The sequence below is a fragment of the Mus musculus genome, chromosome 8 (genome assembly GCF_000001635.26).
Source record: "Mus musculus strain C57BL/6J chromosome 8, GRCm38.p6 C57BL/6J".
NCBI classification, from domain to species: domain Eukaryota; kingdom Metazoa; phylum Chordata; class Mammalia; order Rodentia; family Muridae; genus Mus; species Mus musculus.
Genome location: NC_000074.6, coordinates 86897604 through 86921204, shown reverse-complemented (window position 1 = coordinate 86921204; position 23601 = coordinate 86897604). Strand labels below are relative to the sequence as shown.

Below are 23601 nucleotides of genomic sequence, written 5' to 3'. Positions count from 1 at the left end.
GGAACTTTAAAAGTGGAAGAAGGGAAGTGCCTGGTTTTGCTACTGAAGATGAAAAGATAGACCCACGCAGAACAGTCCAGGGCTCTAAGATGGGAACACATGGGTCCAAGTACACGTAGAGGTAAGTAGCAACTGAGTCCCCTCTGCCAGCCTTGAGCTGAGTAACAGGGTCTGCCCATATTGAGCGTGGAAAGATGATAAGAGAAGGTGAGTTGGAAACAAAACAGCTTGCCTGGCAATCTCCTATTCCTTCCTCTTGGGACTCCAGGAAGAGGTTTAGGGGAATCCCCAAGTTAGATAAGGCTCCTTTATGATGGGTTATCAGTATCTCAGGGTTAATTGATGCCTTAAGCTATCGCTTCTCACCAAAAATCTACCGTTCATCCATCTAATGCAAGGCGAGCCTCTACAAATTGACTTTCCTTTGCCAGATGGTTTCCTGCTGACAAGGCATGGCGGAGCCTGGAGTCTGAAGGCTGGAGAAGAGAATTGGCCTCAGTGTGTGGCGATGGAAGGAAGGGAGTGGGCCTTTAAGAGGTCACTTGCTGCCTGCCTTCAAAAGGATTGTGAGGCTCCAGCCCCTCTGGAGCCACTTCCTGATTTTCAGGATGTGATTTCTTCTTTCCTTCTCCCATAAAGTCCTCGCCAGAGCTAAGTTATTGATGGCACAATATCTCTGACTCTCTAGAGCTGTGACCTAAATAAACTTCTTTTCTTTATAAAGTAAACATGACTGGCGGTAGTGAAAGCTTTTAATCCCAGCCCTTGGCAGGCCTTAAAGGCTGGAGGATCCCTGTGAGTATGAGGATAGCCTGGTCTATATAGCGAATTCTAGGACAACCAGAGCTACATACACAGTGAGAGCCTGTCTCAAATAGATAAAGTAACTTTGTTCCAAGTACTTCAGTACTGTGACAGAGAGTGCCCTGTATCTTAGAGTTTACACTCTCACACTCATTAGTGTAATAACTTTACAACGCCAGCATCATCGTTGTTGAACTTTACCCCACTGTACACCCCAGAGCCTCCTGCTTCTTTCTAACTGCAACTCTGAACCCATGATTGACGTGGAAGTTTCGGGTTGTGTCATGGGAGGCAGACGTGTACGCTCTCACCTAGTGCTCCCCACATAATGGCCACAGACTCTGAAATTATGAGCAAGCCCCCTTTTAAATGCTTTCCTTTATAAGCTGCCTTGGTCGTGGAATCTCTTCGAGGCAATATGACAGTAACTAAGACACTCTGAAACTGATAGTTTCTGTATCAATCCTGCCAGGGCCACAAGGCTCAGGTCAATTTTCCTTTTTTCTTTTTCTTTTTCTTTCTTTCTTTCTTTCTTTCTTTCTTTCTTTTTTTTTTTTTTTTTTTGTTGTTGTTGTTGTTGTTTTAAGATTTAAGTAAGCCGGGCGTGGTGGCTCATGCCTTTAATCCCAGCACTTAGGAGGCAGAGGCAGGTGGATTTATGAGTTCGAGGTCAGCCTGGTCTACAGAGTGAGTTCCAGGACAGCCAGAGTTACACAGAAAAACCCTGTCTCAGAGAAAAAAAAAAAAGATTTAAGTATTTATTTTATGTCTGAGTACACTGTAGCTGCCTTCAGATGCACAAGAAGAGGGAATCAGATTCCTTTACAGATGGTTGTGAGCCACCATATGATTGCTGGGAATTGAACTCAGGACCTCTGGCAGAGTAGTCAGTGCTCTTAACCACTAAGCCATCTCTCCAGTCCCGCATGTCAAGTTTTCATGCCTAAGCCTTGGCAGTGGCCCAGGAGTGAGACACACATTGTGAGAAGCCAGGCTGAGCTCTGTCTGGGAGCCTGGATGGGCCAGTGCTGGAAAAAGAGGATGCAGGTGAGGCCTGGCAGCTGGTTCTTGCCCTTCTCAGAGCTTCCGTAGCTCTCCTCCTCTTCTCTGTGCCACCGTGCTGTGTCTCTGTGCTTCGTGTACTTCCGCTTCCTAATCATCAACTGTTCTCAGATCCTCCGTCTACGCACTGTAAGCAGAGCCATCCCTGAGGATTTGATCCTGGATCTAGTCTTCCAGGTGGTAGGAAATTCCTATAAGATCCATAAAAATGGTAATAAATATGTATGTAAATAAACAACATAGAATAAACTTGTCCGTTGACACTTTTAACCTGAATGGCATGGGGGAGGGGGGGTTGCAGGGGAAGAATAATAGCAACAAAACCTCCAAGAACCTTCATACAGGCAAGACTTTTCTGAACCAAGTGACCTATTTTTGTTTTCTTTAGAGTTTTTTGGGAGAGACCTTTACTTTACCCAGGGCAAGGAGATAACCTCGGAGATGCCCTAGCAGGGACTAGCAGTATTGCAGTATCCCAGTGTTGCAGAACTTAGTCTCCGGAAAGAAACAAGGGGTGATAGGCTCAAAGCCCAGCTGAGGAAGGACTCAGCCCAGCAGAGTTGGGGCTTAAAACTTATGTTTTGAATTCTCCTGTGGGCTCCACTCTGAATTGCTAACCAACTCCTTGTAGCATGGTGGAAGACAAGAAGAACGCCCCTAAGCCATCATAATATCTGAAGTGCTCTCTGACTTGGGGACTGGGACGCCTCCCTTATTCCACGTCTTGTCTCTTTCCTTAAAATTATCATGGGACATTCATTTTCAAGTCCCTTGTACTCCTAACTACAATGCATCCTCAAGACCTAGAATAAATACGTTCCTTCAGCCTTCCTTGCACCCCATCCAGCCATGCAGATCTTGGGGACTCCTCTCCCTTTCCTGTATTCCTGCTGTCCTGCACTCACCCCTCCCAGACAAGTTAGAGACCTTGAGATCTCTCACTCATCCTTCCACTCTCTGTGAACCCCTACCAGAGCCATGTCCCACTATCCTGCTTACCCTGGAACCTTCACACCCTCGCACACACTGTGTGATTATCCCAGCAGAAAAGGGCTCTGGCTCTGTGGAGACTACAATGTCTGCTGCTCTGTGTTTCCGCTACTTTATACCAGCTCCAGCTGGTCAGACTAGAAGTCTCAAGACCTTCTGCTCTCCCAATTCTCCTGCTAACACTTACACTGTCCTGAACACTCATCATGGCTGAAAAGGGTACAAGACTCATATGTATCCCAGGCTCAACCCAGCAAGGCATTTTAGAGGCCCCTGCTTTGCACTTCTTGCATCCTGTCCTCAACTGGCCGGTAATGCCAGAGGTGTTTGATCTCCTCCCACACCCCAGTGCACACTCCTGCCCCAACTGGAGAAGCCAGAGGATATTCCATACATGCACAGTACACATGAGCACCCTGGCTTATGAAGTTAGGGGTCATGGCCCTGGGACACACCCCTATAACACTGCTCAACTCAGGATCATGAGATCAGAGAACACATGAAACTACCACCTCTAGTACAAACTCCCAACATGTTGTACAGACTCTGGTTTATGAGACCAAAGACCACGCCCACACTGTAGCCAAGCCAATATACCTTCAGTTTCTCCATCCAGGAGCTAACACTGAGTGTCTACTACTAGAATCAAGCAACACTGAGCTGAACCAATACCAGTACCAAGCAGAGGAAATAGCAAACACTGAAGCAAATGCTCACTCAACACAGGCATCACGGAAAGACTTAACTAAAAAGCTAGGTCCAGGCAGGCAACTTTCAACATAAATAACATGAGACAGTAAGATATGTTTCCTTGCAATCTACCACCCCAATAGTAATGGTCACTAGTGCCAGTGATTTAGATGAGATGCCAAAGAATTCAAAAAGAAGGTACACACACAAATACATACACACACACACACACACACACACACACACACACACACCATGTGAATTAGGTGAATGAGGTCACAAATAATCTCCTGAATACAGAGAATACAAACAACTGAATAAAAGAACAAAATGAGGGAGTTAATTCAGGATATGAAAATAGAATTCAACAAGAAGACAGAAATCCTGAGAAAAAAAGAACTGATCCAACACTGGAAAGTACATCAAACAAAACCTTTCAGGAGAAAGCCTTCCAATGGAATTCACCATGTAGACGAGAGGATACCAGGATTTACATATAAGGCAGGAATTGGATCATTCAGGCAAAGTCAATGATAAACTTTTGAAAAAAGTATGAAAGGAGAATGAGAAACGTGACACTGTAAAAGACGAATTTGTAAATTATGGGCATAGAAGAAGAATTCTATGCCTGTGGCAGAACCTTCCCCTAATGAATAAAGATTTCAAGGGACCAAGAAAGAAGTGGGAAAGAAAGAGGCGGGGCTTCCGGGTTGGAGAGAGGAGGAGGGGAGGCAAGAGAAAGAAACTTCCTTTTGGATAGCAGAGAGCATGGAGGTACTATGTAGGTAGAGAGAGGCTGTTGGTTTAATGGCAGACCCTGGCAGATCTGACACCGGAGGATTTAACATAGAATAGCTTACAAAATTAGGATTCTGGCAGTAGCGTGGGTGCCCTTTTTTATATATTTCATGCAACAGGTGGTGCTTAATGTGTTAAGCAAGAATCCACTAGAAATTTAAGATTCTTAGCCCATGAGTTAGAAATTTAGTTAGAAATTTGGAGGTTTGACAAACAGAGCAAAGTCAAGTGGGGAAACCTTAAAACAAAGAAAAAGGGCTCTGAGGTCCCCTGCTGTAAAAAAAAAAAAAAAGACAAGATGGCTGCACTGTGTCAGAGAGCCAGAGAGTAAAAGCTGCCTACTTCCTTAGCAGCTATTGATAGAAGTGTGATTTAATTTTAAATTTGGTTTATTTGCTTTCTAGAGTAGATTAACATACAGCTTTTGTCTGAGTCACATTGGTAATTTCGCCCACGGTTCGTAACTAGAAAAGGGGAAAAATAAACGTCAGTAGCTTCGGGCAGAGAGCAAAACAGATAGATGATGAAAGTCTGCATGATAACTGATATTCTTCGAATGTGGGCTCCACGGGAATTTGGGGTTAAATATCCTGCTGACATGACAGATTAGGACAAAGACCTGAGAATAGAGTAAGCGAATTTTTTTTTTAGGATAGTAAGGATATTGTATGAAAACAATTGTTTTAGGGAAGCTTTGAGGTCCTGCAGGGTAACTCATATTCTTTGAACTTGGGCTCCACAGAAATTTTGGGTTAATATCCTGGCGTGACAAATTAGAACAGGCCTAAAAATAGGATCATACAGTATTTGTTTAGTTGACTTCATTTGTTTTGAATTGTCTTCATTATTAAAATTAGTAGGATTATGAGTTTTGTGGTTGTTTTATTATTCCTCTAGAAGAGAATGCAAACTACAAGCTTTCCTGGATATGCTAATTTGGGAGAAAGGTTTGTCTTTGTGCTTTTAGAAAAGGTGATTAGTGTCTACACATCTTCCAGAGTTCTATGGATTAGATTTGAAAGAGGCAGACCCCCTGAAAATAAATTTAGGTGAATCAAACAAAAAGCATTCTTTGTGCCATCCCTCACTTGGCATGAATGAAGACCTATAATTGGAGCAGAATTTCATCATAACTAGTGTGAACATCCTACACAGACTAATACAATCCGTACAGATATCTTTTGGGGGGTGGGGAGTACCAAAATTCTTTATTTGAAGAAATGGTACAAATGAAAGTATTTAAGCCGGTGTTTTGGTGCAACTCATAGAAAGGATAAAGGCAGCCTGACATGCATGCACTGCCTCAGTGACCAGTAAAGTCACGTGGCTTTGGGGAAATCAGCTTAGCTCTCATCACTGAGTCCCAGGGTGTGCTTGTCAAAGAGATATTCTGCCATACCAGATTCAGAAGCTCCCATCTTGAGTCAGTTGGTCACGTGGTCACCCAGTTCTTTAATGAATTTCACCTGTTCATTCAGGTAATGCAAGTCTCAATGAAGTCACATAGGTGGGGACCATTCTTGTCCGTAGCCAGTTGGTGCAGTCCCAGGAGTGACAGACCCACACTCTTTTCCAAGTACAGCTCAGCCCGCTCCATTGCATTCAGCCCGCTTGCTCAGTCGTCACATCACAGTCTGGTTTCTTTATATCCTGCAGGAAGATTAGGTCACCTCGCTGGTTCTGCAGCTTCACCAGTTTCTCAGCAGAGAAAGTATTTAGCACAGTTCTTCAGAGCCACTTCATCTCAGTCAAAATAACAAGACATAGATAGATGTAGGAGGCATAGACAGATAGACATAGGAGGCATAGACAGATAGATGTAGGAGACATACAACTCCAGGTTGATCTGGTGGTAGATGGCTGCCTCCGAGTACTGGTGGTAGTTCTGGTGCACTTGTGGCTCTTATGAGGGAGACGCAGTGGTCATGGCGGCAGGGGCGGGGCGACGCACAGCTGAGCAACGAAGTTGCAAAGGGCTCAGGCTAAAGAGGTCAGCAGGGGTCAGAGGGGTCGAGCACCAGGTTCTGTTCAAGCACTGTTGAAGCAGGAAACAGCAGCATCTCTGGGCAAGAACATCTTCCATACAGGTATCTTGATGATACTAAAATTTTGTTTTGAGATTTGTATACTACAGAGTGTACAGCTTTGGTGAGATTGTCAGACACACTCAACTGACCTGCTTGGATTCCTGATCTCATGGACTTTCAGCAGAATCCATCAGAGACCAATAACAGTTGTTGGCATGGCCTTCTTAAGGTCTAACCAACTCCTCCATTTTCCCTACCCTTCCCTCCATCCCTTCCAAGATATTTCAATGCCCATATTCAGCAGGAAGAAGTTATGAAGAGTTATTGTCCCGGTTCCCTGGACTTGGGGGTCTGGAGGTGGTTATTGTTGTCTCTCTGGGGAATTTAGAAATGGTCATAATTTGAACAGGGAGAAAATAGCTAGAATTGATTGTGTAGCCATAATCTCACTTGGTAGCAACTTTAACTTTAACTTTAAATTTCCTATTGTTACAAATGTATTTAGAAATAGCTGAGAGTAGTTAATGGACAACAGTCCAGATTACTTTACATAGATAGATAGTTTTCAAAAACATCAAAAATCCAGCCGAGCGTGGCGGTGCACACCTTTAATCCCTGCATTTCAGATTACACAGGCAGAGGCAGGTGAATTTCGGAGTTTGAGGCCAGCCTGGACTACAGAGTGAGTTCCAGGACAGCCAGGGCTACACAGAAACTCTGTCTTGAAAAAAATAAAAAATAAAAAATCCACAGAATGTGACATTTAATGTTACTTGTTCTTCTGTTGTTGAGATCTATCTGCTCATAGCAGCTCCCCTTTTGTAGATTCAAAGAAGAAATTGAACATCTCTACCTCCAGGTGAGGTGATACATTGTGGCTAGGTAGCAACCAGGCAGAAATTGCCCATTTCTTCTACAGACCTGTACTGTTTATGAGAGGACACAAGGATAGTACATCTTAGTTCTGCTGAGACAGAATAATCTAGTCCTTAATATTTCCTGTCTCAAAGGTCTGTCAGATGATCCTGGCCATAAGGCTAAAGACTGATGCTCCAACTTCCTGACATACTGGGGTATGCCAGGTAGGCAGATGTCTCTACAATTTATCCCAGTTCTGGAAGCTGTGTTTGGCTTCCTATATTTTTAGATAATATTGGTCATTCTCATTCTCAGATTTCTGACAGGGTTGAAAGACTAGTTATTTAGCATCAAGAGAATATATTTAAGAAGGTGGTTTTCAGATAGTATATATGCTAAACCAGGACATAACAGATATGGAATTATAAGCCTTTTTAAAGTTAGGATAGATAACAGAGTGTTCTATTTAATTAACAAAAAATGATGGACTGGGTGTTAGATGTATTTTGTACTTTATAAATTACAGAATGGTAATAATTATACTCAGTTTATATTTGAGAGAAAAATGGGTTTTTGTTGTTGTTGTTGTTGTTGTTGTTTGGACATAAAAGGTGAGATGTGGTAGAACCTTCCCCTAATGAATAAAGATCTCAAGGTACCAATCACTGACTGAGAAGGGGGCGGGACTTCCAGGTTGGAGAGAGGAAGAGAGGAGGCAGGAGAAAGGAACTTCCTTTTGGACAGCAGAGAACATGGCGACACAATGTAGGTAGACAGATGCCTATCCCTGCATATACACACGTGTGCTGAGGGAAGCATCAGCTCCTGCATCTCAGCCCCGTATTGATGTCCAATATGGATTTTTTCCTTCAACTATCACATGACCATTCCATCTCTGTCATGGAACAGAGACAACTTTGGCCACAGCTGTAGCAACAAAATAAGTTTTGAATATGACTAAGCTTGCCCCAAAGGTGGGCTGCTATCCCCTCAAGTAATCTGTGAACATTTCTCTCCTGCAAGAAAGTATTCTGGGAAGAGAAAGATGGCTTAGTGGGTACAAGAGCTTATATCACCTGATTGCCTTAACTTGGTTAGAATCCCTGGAGCCCATGTAGGATCTGAGAGATGGCTCAGTGGATTGAGTGTGATTGATATTCTGTCTGAGGCCTTGTGAGTTTGGTTCCCAGCTATCGATATCAGGCAGTACACAACTGTGTGTAACTCCAGCTCTAGGTGTGTGATGACCTCTGCTGGCCTCTGTGGTCACCAGCATACATAACACACACACACACACACACACACACACACATACATACATAACACACACACACACACACACACGTATGTACATGTACACGCATGTGTTAAGTAAAGTATAATATAAAACTTTAGGTGGTTCATCAGATTGAGAGTATATTTCTCATGGTAATGATGGCCCGACTGTCTGGCAGCCTCAGTGATAAACTGTCTCTAACTAAAGGTCAGCCTGGGACTGAGAAGATAGCTTAGTAGATTAAGGCTCCTGCCACTAAGCCTGAGTTTAATCCCCAAGACCCACCTGTTGAAAGAAGTGGTTCCTGAAAGTTACTCATGGACCCCTCACTGGTGCTCACAATAAATAAGTAGATAGAGCCGGGCGTGGTGGCACACGCCTTTAATCCCAGCATTTGGGAAAGCAGAGGCAGGTGGATTTCTGAGTTGGAGGCCAGCCTGGTCTACAGAGTGATTTCCAGGACAGCCAGGGCTACACAGAGAAACCCTGTCTCAATTTACCCCTGAGGTGCTTTCTGATGAAATGGGAAACAACTTAATTCAGTGACGGTATTGAAAGGCACCTGGAGTTGCAGGGGACACTGAGGTACATTCTTCCCTTTGTTAAGAGGTTTTCTTAGAAGAGTTTTATCACAAAATAGCATGGAATGGTCCTTAAGGAGAGTCCAGGCCCCAATTCCACAGACAAGGGGTATGGTAGAGGCTCTGAGGAGAGTCCAGGCTATGACGTAGAGTGGCAGAGGGGGAGGTTCCCTTCTTATAAATGAACTAAGCCACTTCAGGGTTAGAATGTGGGGAACCTTATATGTCTGATTTATGCAGACACTTTGTAAAGAGGCCATACAATCAGAATCTGGCCACAGACCAGCTGAGCTAGAGTCTGGCAATGTTTTCTAGTGAGCTCTGGAGTTGGTATAAGAAAAGCAAGGTGCTCTGGAGTTGACATAGAAAAGTCAGGTTCTCACGGGAGGCCCTCAAGTCAAGTTTCAAGGACCTGATCGGGCACACATGATGTATCATCTGCTGCAGGATTAGTTTAGAGAGCCACAGCTACCAGTGACCTGAGGCAAAAGAGCCAGTCCCATGCCACCAGCTCTAATGGCATAAAGGATAAGTGACTGGATCCTGAAATGACCCCAAGTTTGGGTTAAAACTCCCAATGACTAGCTGTTGCTCATTAACATACGGAGAAAAGGGCTTGGTGCTATCAGAGAGAGGCAATGCTGGGACAGAAGTGCCTGCTTGTTTTAGGTCTCAACCTAAACCTCTGCTATTGCAGAGTCTGATCAAAGAGCCCTGAAGTGGAAGTTTCCGGTTTTGTCATGTGATGCAGACTCACATGGTGTTTTGCTGAGGCAAGATGCGTGGAAGAACATGTGATGTTTGAAGAGAGTATAAATAGGACTCAACTGACAGTGAAGGTACACTTTGCAACGCTCTGTTGGTCTTGCATCTTTTCTGCTCTTCGCTTCATTGAGAGGGACACAGCAGAGAACTCCTCCTGGTGTTCCGGCTGGTGGTCCTGTTTGCTTCTACTGTTTCGTGCCGATTTGCAGGAGTCCTGGAAGTTTCTGGTGGATGTGCCCCTCCTGCTGATTCATGCTTGGTATCCGGACACTACTGAACTGGACTGCTGGTATCCTAACAAAGATTGGAATCACCCCTCAAATAACTACTTCTAAACAGGTCCGTCACAGGATTTTCCCTGTCCAATCACATTAATGCAGAGGAGGTCTATGATTGGACAGAGAAAAGGGAGGTGGAGCAAAGAGTTGCAGACAGAGACAGAGACAGAGAGGCAGAGAGGTCTCATAAGGAGAGAGAACCTGTATGGAGGCCAACGTGGTGTTATCAAAAGATTAGAATAATGGGTTAAAGCTTTATCATTATCAATTGGCTCTGAAATTATTTTACTGACATTGTGTAAATTGTGTTATTGATACATAAATCTGATTGGCTAATTAAGCATTAAAAGTCTTGATTCGCCGGGTGTGGTGGCGCACGCCTTTAATCCCAGCACATGGGAGGCAGAGGCAGGCGGATTTCTGAGTTCGAGGCCAGCCTGGTCTACAGAGTGAGTTCCAGGACAGCCAGGGCTACACAGAGAAACCCTGTCTCAAAAAACCAAAAAAAAAAGAAAAAGAAAAAAAAAGTCTTGATTCTACTGGGTAATTGAGATGTTTGTGGGGCATTGCTTGGAAGAAAGAGGAACTCGGGTCCCCCATCCTAGAGACGGCTGGGCGGGAGCCCTGTGGCCTCGCAGAGCTGGAAAGTTGGCAGCGGCAGTGGCAGCAGCGGCAGGAGTGCAGGAGCATGGCCTGACCCTGCTGAGAGTTGGAGGGCTCATTTTTAAATATTTCCTGCAACACAGGTCCACATCCCCTTGTCCTACTTACCATCTTTTCTCCTCTACCTTTGGGCAGTGGGCTTGAAGGGAGATTGAAGCATCTGAGAACCCTTATTAAAAGTAGGCTTTGAAAAATTTAAGCCTACAGAGCACTTCTTCTGATCCCCCTCAATGCAATCATGCTGAAAAAAAATGGAGGTACCCTAAGGAGCTATCTGTGCCCTTCCTTTAAGTCTCAGACTATTGAAACAACAGACCTTTCTAAATTGGGATTTCTCCAGGAGTGTCCTGCTAGAGAAGAAAAAAAATGAGGATCCTGATGCCAGCCGAAGTGGAAGCTTCTCTTACACTGTTCTGACAAGATCTTAAGTGGCCCAGGATGGTCTCAAATTTGCTGTATTGCCAAGACTGACCACGAACCTCTGATCCTCCTCTCTCCGCCACCCCAATGCTAGACTCACGGGCACATGCCGCCATGTCCAGCTTTATGTGGTGTTAGGCATCAGACACAGAGCCTTGTACATGTGAGGGGTGTTAGATCAAAATCAAAGGGGCAACATGAAATAACAAGAAGCCAGCAGGCATCTCCAGAAGCTGGATTCTTTAATCAGCACAACTGAGGGCCACAGCCTCTCTGTGGAAGTGACAGCTGTGTACCTGGGGGTGGAGGGCATTTGGGAGTTGAATAGGGTGGAATGGGGTTGGGATGGAAGTTGCCACCAAGTCAGTTCCCCTGCAGGCTCAAAGCAGTAGATCCCAGCAGAGGCTGCTACTCAACAAAACTCCCTAACAGCCCAGGTATCAAGTCAGCTTTCCCGGCCTGAGTTTCTCCGGCCACCTGAGGCTTTGGGGTCCTTAGTCCTTCATTCTAGCAACTAAACTACATCTCCAGCCTTAAAAAGCTAAGTTTGGAAGAGTCAGGGCAGTATTCAGATCTGGAGTGGGCCACAGATGTATGGGCTACAGGTGGATACGGTATCTGTGGGTCATGCATTGTCTGCATCAGTTACTCAGGTTGTGGATTCAGTTGTAGCCCAAAAAATGGACTATGCCATTTAAACCAGACTTTGGGCTTTCCAAGCTCTTCATTGAGTCCTGCAAGGAGCCTATAAGATACTATAAGGCGAAGAGGCCAATATCACCATCCTGTCATCTGTAAACTCAGAAAAGTAGCATGAGTTACTGAGGGTAAAAAGAGGGGCTGGTGCCTAGACTCAGCTCTCTGTCTCCCACCTGGGGCACATTGCCTACGAAGAAATAAAATTATGTGAGTCTAAGAAGAGTCTAAAACTGGGGGTTCTGCCCCACTTGAAACAGATGTAACATAGAAAATGATTGCAATTGTGAACCTAAGAGCAAGCTACCGAAGGTTCCCATTCTGTGTCTGGTCTCTGTTCTTTGTATGACCATGAAGAAATTGCTTAATCTCTCAACCGCAAGTCTCTTAAGAGCCTTAAAATGGAGCCATGGCAGCAACTATGCTGTACTCTACTTAGAGACTTTAGTAAACTAGCCCATCCATGAGGAATGTTCAGCAAGCTCCTACATAAATAAGAGAACCAGTTAATACGATCCAGGATCCAGCCTTTCACCATAGTAATGCTGACCTCTGGCCACACGGTGGCACTGTTGCCTCTGTTACCTTTCCAGTTCACTAAAGCTTCTTTTTTCAAAATACCAAGTTGGGCAAGGACAAGAAAGACTCAGATTTAAATAGAAGAAAGAAACAAGACAGCTAGGTACTACAAGCCCGGAACAAGACCCTCCTCACCACCTCAAATATACTGACGCTCAGACGACTTAGATGGCTCAGGTCATAAAAATACTTGTCTCATAAGCGGACAAACTGAATTCAGTCTCTAGAATCCACACAGGAAAGAACCAACTCCACAGAGCTATCCCCTGCCCTACACACACACACACACACACACACACACACACACACACACACACACCATATGCAGATAAAATAATAATAAATAAATAAATAAATATTTTAAATGCCAAAACGGGAACCAGCTGTGGCGGCGCACACCAGTAACCCCCAGCACTTGGCAATAAGCATCATGATAAGGCAAGAGCATCATGAGTTAGAGGCCAGCCTAAGCTATGCAGAGAGTTCCTATCTCAAAAATAACTACTACAGGACTGGGGAGATGGCTCAGTGGGTAAGAGCATTGACTGCTCTTCCGAAGGTCCTGAGTTCAAATCCCAGCAACCACATGGTGGCTCACAACCACCCATAATGAGATCTGACACCCTCTTCTGGTGCGTCTGAATTCAGCTACAGTGTATTTATGTATTATAATAATAATAAATAAATCTTTGGGCAGGAGCAAGCAGGGGCTGAGTGAGCGGGATGGACCCGAGAAAGCAGAGGTCCTAAAAATTGAATTCCCAACACCCACATGAAGGCTCACAACCATCTGTACAGCTACAGTGTACTCATATACATAAAATAAATAAATAAATCTTAAAAAAAAAAAAAACCTACTACAGGGGCTGAAGAGGCGCCTGGTGGTTACGGGCATTTGCTGCTCCTGCAGCGGAACCAGATTTGCTTTCCCAGCATCCGCGTGGCTGCTTCCAACCTTCCTTAACTACAGTTCCAGGGGTTCCAGTGTTCACGTCTGTCCCCCACGAGCACCAAACATGCATGCGGCACATACACAGATAGAGAGGTGGATATTGATTTATAAAGAGTGAGAGACCCACCCATTGCCTAGCAAACGCATGTTCCTGGGTTTACTGTAAGAACACATCAATTTGCCTTCACAATAACCCAGGAAATTGCCCCTGTTTTGGGTAAGAAACAAGCACATTTAGTAACTGTCCCAGGGTTGTAATGAGTACTTATTTACAAAATCAGACCCCAAACACAATACAGTTCCATTGGCCTGCAGGTTACTGTTGTACATTGAAGTAAACCCCATAGAGCTTTCTCCCCTACCTTTCTAAGCAAAAGAAGAAAGGCCACTGAGGTGGCATAGGAGACTGGCAAGGGGAAGGTTCTAGCATGGGAGACTGGCAAGGGGAAGGTTCTAGAGTCAACTTGCCTATATCAGCAATCTGCCATTCAGTTGCTGTGTGACTCAAATGAGTTGTTTAATCGTTCTCTTCATCTCAAAACTAAGAAGAAAGGCATGGGACACATCTGTAATCTCAACGTGCAGAAAACTGAGGCAAGATGGTTGTAAGTTCAAAGCCAACCTGGACTACAGAGTGAGACCCTGTACTGGCTAGTTTTGTGTCAACTTGACACAGCTGGAGTTATCCCAGAGAAAGGAGAAGTGTAAGCCGAATAAGCCCTTTCCTCTCCAACTTGCTTCTTGATCATGATGTTTGTGTAGGAATAGAAACCCTGACTAAGACAAATTGGTACCAGGAGTGGGGTATTCCTGTGACAACTTGACCTTGTTTTGGGGAGGACTGTGGAAGGACTTTGGAACTTTGGGCCAGAAGATCCATTTGGTGTTAAGAGCTCTGTCAGATGTTGTGTAGGAGCTTGGAAGATAATGTTGAGAACAGTGCAGAAGATGGAGGCCTGGCTTGTGAAATTTCAGAGGGAAGATTAAAGACTTTTATCAGGGCCATTGCTATTTTGATTGTGAAGATTCTGTGGTTCTGGTTAGCTGGGGCTGAAGAATCAGCTGTGATTAACAAGATACCAGAACTACTAAAGAGAAAACTTTGCATTACTGGGACTGTTGATGCTGGTTAGCTGGAGCTAAGAAATTAGCTGTGATTAAGAAGAGACCAGCATCATTGAGGTGTCATCTTCTGGGAAGTGTTTTCTGAGTGCACAAAGAGGGTGTGTTCCGGAGATAGCCAAAGTTGTACCTCGTGCAGCAGCAGGACTTGTTAATGTGTAAGAGTCAGCCAGGTGGTACTGGTTTTGAAGAGGTTATGCAGAGCAGCTGAATCTCGGCACTGTGACGGGCCATGGAAGGCCGTTGATGAAGGTGCAGCCTCAGCTGCAATTGATGGCCCAGGACTGAAGGGGTCATGCAGTATTTTGGAAATGCCAGGACCATGAATGACCACCAAGAGCAGCAGCAGCAGTGAAGTACAGGTATCTGGAGCCTGGAGGAAAAGCTGTGTGCTACAAAAGACAGGGCTGGAGAAGTGACCCAAGCCCTTGGAGGAGCCCAGAAGATCATGAATTGGATCCCAGACATTGGACAGTTGGAGTTTAATTTTTGCTTTTGATTGTGACTATGCCCTGATATTTTTCCCTCTTGAAGGAAGAAATTATTTTAGTGGAGCTCACAGTTAAGAGACTTTCAATTGTAAAAAGACTTTGGGTTGTTTTTTTTTGTTTTGTTTTGTTTTTTTTAGTTTTTCCAGACAGGGTTTCTCTGTGTAGTCCTGGCTGTCCGGGAACTCACTTTGTAGACCAGGCTGGCCTCGAACTCAGAAATCCGCCTGCCTCTGCCTCCAAAGTGCTGGGATTAAAGGCGTGCGCCACTATGCCCGGCTTGACTTTGGGTTTTAAAAGAAATGGATATTTTAAAGAGATTGAAATTTTAAAGTTATTTAGATCTTGGGGATGAATAAGAATGTAAGGGTTGAGACTTACTAGTGATGTGTTTGTGTTGACAAGGGGTCAATTGTACTGGCTAGTTTTATGCCAACTTGACACAGCTGGAGTTATCACAGAGAAAGGAGCTTCAGTTGGGGAAATGCCTCCATGAGATCCAGCTGTACGGCATTTTCTCAATTAGTGATCAAGGGGGAAAGGGCCTTTGTGGGTGGGACCATCTCTGGGCTGGTAGTCTTGGGTTCTATAAGAGAGCAGGCTGAGCAAGCCAGGGGAAGCAAGCCAGTAAAGAACATCCCTCCATGGCCTCTGCATCAGCTCCTGCTTTCTGACCTTCTTGAGTTCCAGTCCTGACTTCCTTGGTGATGAACAGAGTATGGAAGTGTAAGCCGAATAAACCCTTTCCTCCCCAACTTGCTTCTTGGTCGTGATGTTTGTGCAGGAATAGAAACCCTAAGACAGACCTCTATCTCAAACAACAAGAGGAAACCCAGACGAAGTAACTAAAATAAGCCCTGAGGGTCCTAACACCATCCACTTCAGATAATGAAACACAAAAGCACTTAGTGGGGCATCTGGCACATGATAAGTGTTCAGACACTGTTGTGAGAACCACAGAGACAAATGATCTCCGCTTTAGGGATCTCCAGATCCAATGGGCGGGGAGGGAGAAAAGACTGATGGGTGGCTACGCCACTAGCAAACCCAGGGGGAGAGCTCCACCTGCCGCATAGCAAGAGGCAGACCCCACTGTAGCAGCAGCCAATTAGTGCACTCTACTCACCCCCGACTACCCGCCCCAATATTCTGGATTCCCAAGTAAAACGCACACACACACACACACACACACACACACACGCACACACACGTGCATGCACACACGTAGCCTAATATTTAATATGCCTTAAATAGCTCAGTGGATGGGCACATCCAAACATCCCAAGGGTAGCACACTCTCCCCTCTGATACTCCTGAGTCATTACTTACTAGAACCTATATTCCATCTTAGCTGCCCCAAGAAATTCTGTGTGCTTTAAGATTGTGAAAAGGCCCGAGGCCAGTCTTGTCTACATGGTGTCTCAAAATCAATAAAAAAATTTTTTTAAAGACAACTATCTGTGCAAGTAAAAGGGGGGACCTGGAGGGATGGCTCCGTGGTTAAGGACACTAGCTACTCTTACAAATGGCCTGGGCTGGGTTCCCAGCACATACCTGGTGGCTACAACCACCTGAACTCCAGTTTCTCCTATTCCTTGGAACACAGATGGGAGGGGGGAAGAGAAAGAGAGAAATCGTGCACTCCGAGAAGGTGAAGGGGAAGAGCAGGAAGAGAGGCGAGAGGAGAAGGAGACCAAGATGTCTGTTTTATATAGGAAAGAGCTTGGGGAGGGGGAGCCCAGCCCCTGCCCCTGGGCTGGAAAGTTCAGGGTTGGGGGCAGGGTTTGCCAGGAAGGGGCCCGAGGGATGCTAGGAGAACCTGGACCCGTGTAAAGCATACCAAAGTGTGGAGGGGAGGACAAGGGGAGGAGGGGGAAGGATGGAGGGTACTGAGGAGGACTGGGGAGGGGGAGAACAGAGGAAAGGGGACAAGAAAGGAGCCGGGCAAGAAGGGAAATACGAGGAGGGACAGGATGAGAAGAGGAGAGGGGGAAAGGTGGATAAGAAGGAGCAGTTTTGAAATCCGACTGACTTGGTTGGATCAAACACTATTCCCCTGTCTTTAGGAAAGTCAAGTGACATCCCTAAGCTTACACACACACACACACACACGCACACACGCACACACAGGCCCCTTAAGGACCTGCGATGAGCACTGAAGGAATATCCTTGTAAAGGAAAGGCAGACCCTAGACCAGAGAAAGCTCAGTTCAGCGCGCAGCGGCTTCCGGTGGAGCTTGGAAGCGGAGCTGCGGAAGGATGCTGCTAAGCAAGGTGATTCTTCAGGCCAAAGAGGCCCAGGTCCAATGGGTGCCGGTTAAAAATGCAGCCCAGGGCCCACTGTAAGCTAGAGTCTATTCAGTGAGGCCTATGGCTAGCTGGGCCACAGATGTCCTGCTCACAGGTCCACCAAGTCCGCAGTCACAAACACACAGGGAAGTTCTTCAAAAGTGGCCCCTGGGTCAAGGGGAAATCGCTGTTCAGAAGTGACTCTGATGACCTCTTTGCTTGAGGGAGCAAACCTCCAGATTAGATCTGTGGTGGAAGGAGGGGGGAGGGGATGTCTATGTAGACCAAAGGTGTCGAATCCCATGGATCCCTGGGTGCTGGGACTCAAACTCAGTTCCTCTGCAGTTCCTTAGTTACCGAGCCATCTCTCTAGTCCCCTACCTAGGCTAGCAGCTCTCCTCATACCGAGGGGAGCAGAGGGCACTAGCTTGGGTGTGGAGATGCTGGGGGTAAAGAAGGAGATGCTGGTGTGCAACAACTCACCAGATTTTCTCAGGTTTGGCTCAGAAGGTAGGCTTAGATTCTCCACGGATCAGAGCTGCATTGGCGCGATGCGACCAGCAGGTGGCGCCAAGGGCGTAGGCGATTCAAAGCAGAAGCGTTTCCTTCAGTTGCTAGTCAGTAACTGACAAGTTATGAGGTGCAAAAACCTCTGAGATGTTCTCTTTATCCTCTAGCTCCAAGTCTGAGCACCACATTGGCAGGAGGGAAAAAGAGGAAGAGAACTGAAATATCCTCCTTGAGGAAACTATCGGATAAACAGGAGTTTGTGCCTGTACTCTGAGGATTTCTGTAGGTTCAAAACCCCAACCCTAGCAACCTAGCGAGTTCCAGGCCAGCCTGGGCTACAGAAGAAAACCTTGTCTAAAACAAAAAAACAAACAAACAAAACACCCCCCATCCGACCCCACCCCCAAAAGAAACAGAAACGAGGGGCCTGGCTTGGTCTGACCCAACCAAAGACCCAACCAACTACGGGATAGGCAAAGCCAAGCCTTTTATTATGCAAAGGTTTTGTTTGACCAGTGCAGGGTGCAGAACCAACCCTTAAACTAAGTGTGGCTTTTTCAAAGGTTGCACAATTAGCCCAAGAGCTCATATCGCACAAGGTCGAGAATCACCAGCCGCGATGCTTGTTTCCACATTTAAGTCATTTATATCCATCCCTCTTCATGACTCTGGAAATAGCCACATGAACCCTGAACACCTAAGGTGTTCTTAGTCTTGTTGTTTTGTTCTGTTTTTTTTTTTTTAAGTTGAGTATAATTGCAAGGGAAACTGTTTCTTGCCATAATAACTCTTCTCAAAACAGAAAAGAACAAAAACTAAATGCACTGGAGTTACAATTTGTTTCAGTCTGTTTGCCATTGAATTAATTACCTGACATTATCAGTGATGTTGTTTCCACACTGTAGGGCAAAGAGGAGCTTAGCTCTTCCGTAAGAGGAATTTAGGAATTCTAAATAAAAAGAAGGCAGAAGTGATGAGGAGGAAGAGGAGGTGAGGCAGAGAGAGAGAGAGAGAGACATTCTTTCTATCCTATCCATTGCAAAACAAAAGGAATCTTGGTGGTGACCTGGCAGCTCCGAGCTCAGCCTTCCTGCCACATGTGAACGCTTCAGGAAACATCAGTTATTTTTACTAGGAAGCTCAAGGGGAAGGGCGGAGACCCAGCTTCCTGTGAGACTGCCTGACCCTGGTGTCTTAGGCCAAGTATTCTAGCAACTTGAGGAGCCGCGTTCCTTACCACCCCACCCCACCCCAGCTGGTTGATTGCCTCTTCCACAGGCTCCCACCTCTTCCCTTGCTGTAGTGGAGGTGACCTGTGGCAGGAGCAGGAACAAGACAATGGGAAGGGACAAGGAGGTGCTAGTGACCCTTTACTAAACCACCTCGGGAGCCTATGTGCTTGAGGAGCCCTGGCCAATCAAGGTTCGGCCTCGGGAAAGCACACTTCACTCCCATCTTGGTTTCTCAGACAAAGAGGGGTCCAATGAAATTCTGCAGCAAATCCTACTGCAGGCTCCTCACAGCCCCAGACCCGGTACTGCTGCCGGGAGATGCTTCAGAGCTTTACCTCAGCACCTAGTCTCTTTTAACAACAGTTGGGGTTTGTTACCTGTCTCCTATGACCCAGGGATAGAGAAGGACTGTAGAGTCCCTTATCCTACAGGTCACAGGTCTCAGTCCTAAGGAACCAAGGAACCTCTGTCTCCTCAGGTCCACAGGGAAGTCCTGAATAGCACAATATGCCGTGCCTGTTCTTACTGTCACTTCCTAGTTGTGAGGGTTCCAAGTGAGGTACTTCATTGCTATAAGCCTCTATTTCTTTGTCTGTAAGATGGGTACAACCCCACCTTCTAAAAGTTGTTGGGGCCATGTGAGCTCACTCAGATAAAGTTGAAACTGTACAACAGTATTCTGGGTACTAGCATATACTCCAGCCCCTACCCCAGGCAGCTCCTCTTATGCAGAGGTATCTAGGGGAAAAAAAAAACTTGTATGTCTGTGCTCAGGGAACAAATTTTATGCATCTTCTGTTCTAGTTTACTTTCTATTACTGTGATAAAGGCTATGACTAAAAGTAAATTGGGAGGCTGAAGAGATGGCTTAGGGGTTAAGAGCACTGTCTGCTTATTCAGAGGTCCTGAGTTCAATCCCCAGCAACCACATGGTGGCTCACACCATCTATAGTGTGATCTGATGCCTCTTCTGGCATGAGGTGTACATGCAAATAGAATACTCATACATTAAATAAATAAATAAATAAATAAATAAATAAATAAATCTAAAAGCAAATTGGGAAGGAAATTACTTATCTCACCTTAGAACCCTTAAAACCCCAGGTCCTACTCCATCACTGAGAAAAGTCAGGGCAGGAGCTGAAAGCAAACGGACGGTAAGAACTGAAGTGGAGACCATGGAGGTCTGTTTACTACAGCACTCCTTGTGGTTGCTTGACCTGCTTTCTCGGACACCCCAGGACCACCTGCTCAGTGATGCCATGGCCTACATTCCAAAATAAAACAAAACAGCCTCTCTCATGTCAATCACCAATCAAGAAAACAACCCACAGACTTGCCTACAGGCCAAGCTGAAGGAAGCATTGTCTCAGTTGAAGTTCCCTCTTCCCACTGGCCTGAGTTAAGTTGTGTAAACAAACAAACAAACAAACAAACAAAATCGATCCCTCTCGGGGGCGAGAAGACATATGTGCACTGTCTACCCAGCAAAAGTCCCACATCAGAAAAGCTCTTCACATCTTCCAAGGGACTATGGAGTTTTCTGCCCTATATTACAGACATCGCTTTCTTTCTGCTCCCCTTCCAGGAAGATGTGTTCAGCCAGTGTCAGTACCTAGATCACAGGCTGCATGTGAAGTCTGCCATGTGAGGTAACTGGGATGGCTATTCTTGGTTGACCACATCTGGAATTAACTAAAAATCCAAGTGGCTGGGCACACCGGTGAGGGATATTTTTCTTAATTAAATCAATTGCAGTGGGAAGACCCATCCTAAATCCAGATTTTATTTGATTTTATTTATTATCTAAGGAGGGAAGGCCCATTTTAAATCTGGGCCAACCCTTCTGCTGGCAGACTATGTAAAAGACATGGGAAGAGAAACCTTTTGATCATTGCCTGCTTGTTCTTGCCTGTAAGTCCAGCCCTTCCCTGGCATTAGAGCCCTCTTCAGGATTCCAGTGCACGCTGAGGACCAGTGGAGACATCAGGATCCCGGACTGAACAGCTACTGGATTCTTAGACTTTCTGTTGGATGCCAGCCATCTTTGAATTAGCTGGAGCACAGCCTTAAGCCATTCTAGGTCCCTTTTTTCTATAGAGAGATTCATTCTATCACATCAGTTCCTCTAGGGAACCCTGACTAATTCAGTAGCCTACACCAAAGTCACAAATGTCTTCTCGCCCCCGAGAGAGATTGATTTTGTTTGTTTGTTTGTTTGTTTGCACAACTTAACTCAGGCCAGTGGGAAGAGGGAACTTCGACTGAGACAATGCTTCCTTCAGCTTGGCTATTGAGTTCTAAAACCATCTGTGACCAGCGAGGTGTTGGGCCTGACTACGGTTCTAATGCATCACTCCAGAAGCCTCCTCCATGTGACAGCATCTCTTTGTCCTCATCTCAGACATGCCTTCCTCTGCAAAGTAAAATTTATCAAGTGGACTTGATAGCATGTAATGCCAGTGTTTAAGAAGCTAAAGCAGGAGGCTTGTCATGAGTTTCATATTAGCCTGAGCTATGTAGTGAGTACCAGACTAGTTTGAATTACAGAGAGAAACTCTGTTTCAAAAACAAATCTTTAAACCAGACATGATGGTGCACACCTTTAATTCCACCACTCAAGGGTCAGAGGCAGGTGGATTACTGAGTCTGAAGTCAGTCTGGTCTACATAGCAAGTTCACAAGCCAGCTAGAGCTATACAGTGAGACCCTATCTCAAACAAAAAAAACCCACTAAATCAAAACAAACAAAAGGGAGCAAAACACGAATGTTGTAAACTACAGTGCTATCTGTCATTTTGTCATCAGTGTTGAAGATCGGTCATCTTGGTGTCATACAGAGGAACACAGGAGCAAATGAAACCAATTTTAACAAGGCAATTTCTCTTTTTGCAAAATAGGTTGCGCTAGAACTCCAGCTAGGCTAGTACACTCTCTCACTAAAATGGCTACATTTTTTATTCCTGCCAGGGTTGGTGACTGTCTCGTTCTATTGATGGGAGCCAGACTGTAAACCAAAGAAAAACAAAGAAAGTAACAAAGAAAGAAACAAAGGAAGAAACAAAGGAAGAAACAAAGGAAGAAACAAAGAAAGGTTTCTCATGGCTAGCACCTTCCAAACAAGAAGAGTGTCTACAAGGACACAGGCCCTTGCAGACCTATGATTTGGAGAAAACTTTATCAGTGACTGCGTCCACCCCCGGACAGCATCCAGGCATGCAGCTCTGGTCTCTGCCCACCTCTCAATACCCCTTGCTCTCCTTCCTCCCAGGCCCAGCTGCAGGTACAGACCTCTAGCTTCTCTTCAGACCCAGTGGAGCCATCAAAATCTTGCCTCCTCTGCCTCACAGTCCTCTCCAGATGTCCATCCTGTCTACCAGGAAGGTCCCTTTCCTGAACAAGAAAAGGGACCAGAAACAGGTGAGCACATAAAGTCAGACTTTACTAAATAACTGTAAATTTACAAGGAGCAGTGGCTTAAATGGCAGACACTTCCACCTACTTTAGTAATCCGTCTAAGTGAATGCTTAATTCCCAATATTAGCTTTCATTGCACACAGCACACAGCAAATACATCTATTTGTCTTTCTATGTGTTTATGTGGTTTGGAGAATGAATGAAAATTATACACACACACACACACACACACACACACACACACACACACACACGATCCCTAAAGTTGAGGATTCCCCACCCCCACCCCCACACCCAAAGTTCTCCTGGGGGCAATGGCAGAGTGTGGACTGCAGAATTCAACAGTTTCAGAAGTAAGCTGATAGAAACGCAAACAGAGTGTGTATTGATAGGCCAGCCAATGCAAACAAGCCAGAAGGAAGAAGCTGTTGCTGTGGATCCAGGCAGCAGGAGAAGCAGGCTTGGCAGTAAAGACAGCTTCAGCTGCAGGGACAAAGGGCATACCTGAGCTGCAGTAGGAACCCCAGCTCTGGGTCCAAATGACCAAGCAGGTAGTTGGTCAGGTGACAATTGCAGAAGGCCACAACAACAGTAGGGACCAAGCTAAGGTGAGGCCCCAGTGACAGTTTTCTGCCTGTCAGTCCTTGATGTACATCTGTTGTCAGATGACAGATTTGTGGGGCTGCTGTCGTCCTAACACTAGATACTGTACAGGGTTCGGGTGAGAGTTACACCGCCCTGGCTGGTGTCTGATAAGTTCACGGGCTTGGCTTCCCTAACGAGACTTGATTTGTGCCCATGTCCCCCTGCAATCTTAGCTCACCCTGATAACTGTAGAGGTGGTACCCTCTCTGCTCACAAGTCATTTATCAGTCTATGCTGTGTGAGTGGTGCCAGACAACACTGTTTGTGGGGCCGCCCTCAAAATGGAGTTAAAGGTTTACTTGTCAAATGGGCAAGGCCCAGCCTGAAAACTCACTGTTTGAACATAATATAAAATGAGTACACAGGGAGGAGGGAGGGTCCAGTGTGATCTCAGCAGTACTGACTGACTGAGCACTTCCTACTGTGAGAAGTAGCCTTTCTCTCAGGTCCCCATAGTTC

The 23601-nt window shown here is 45.5% G+C and overlaps 1 pseudogene; it reads right to left on the bottom strand.

Moving 5' to 3' along the window:
* On the bottom strand, positions 5540–6422 carry Fth-ps3 (ferritin heavy chain, pseudogene 3; annotated as a pseudogene).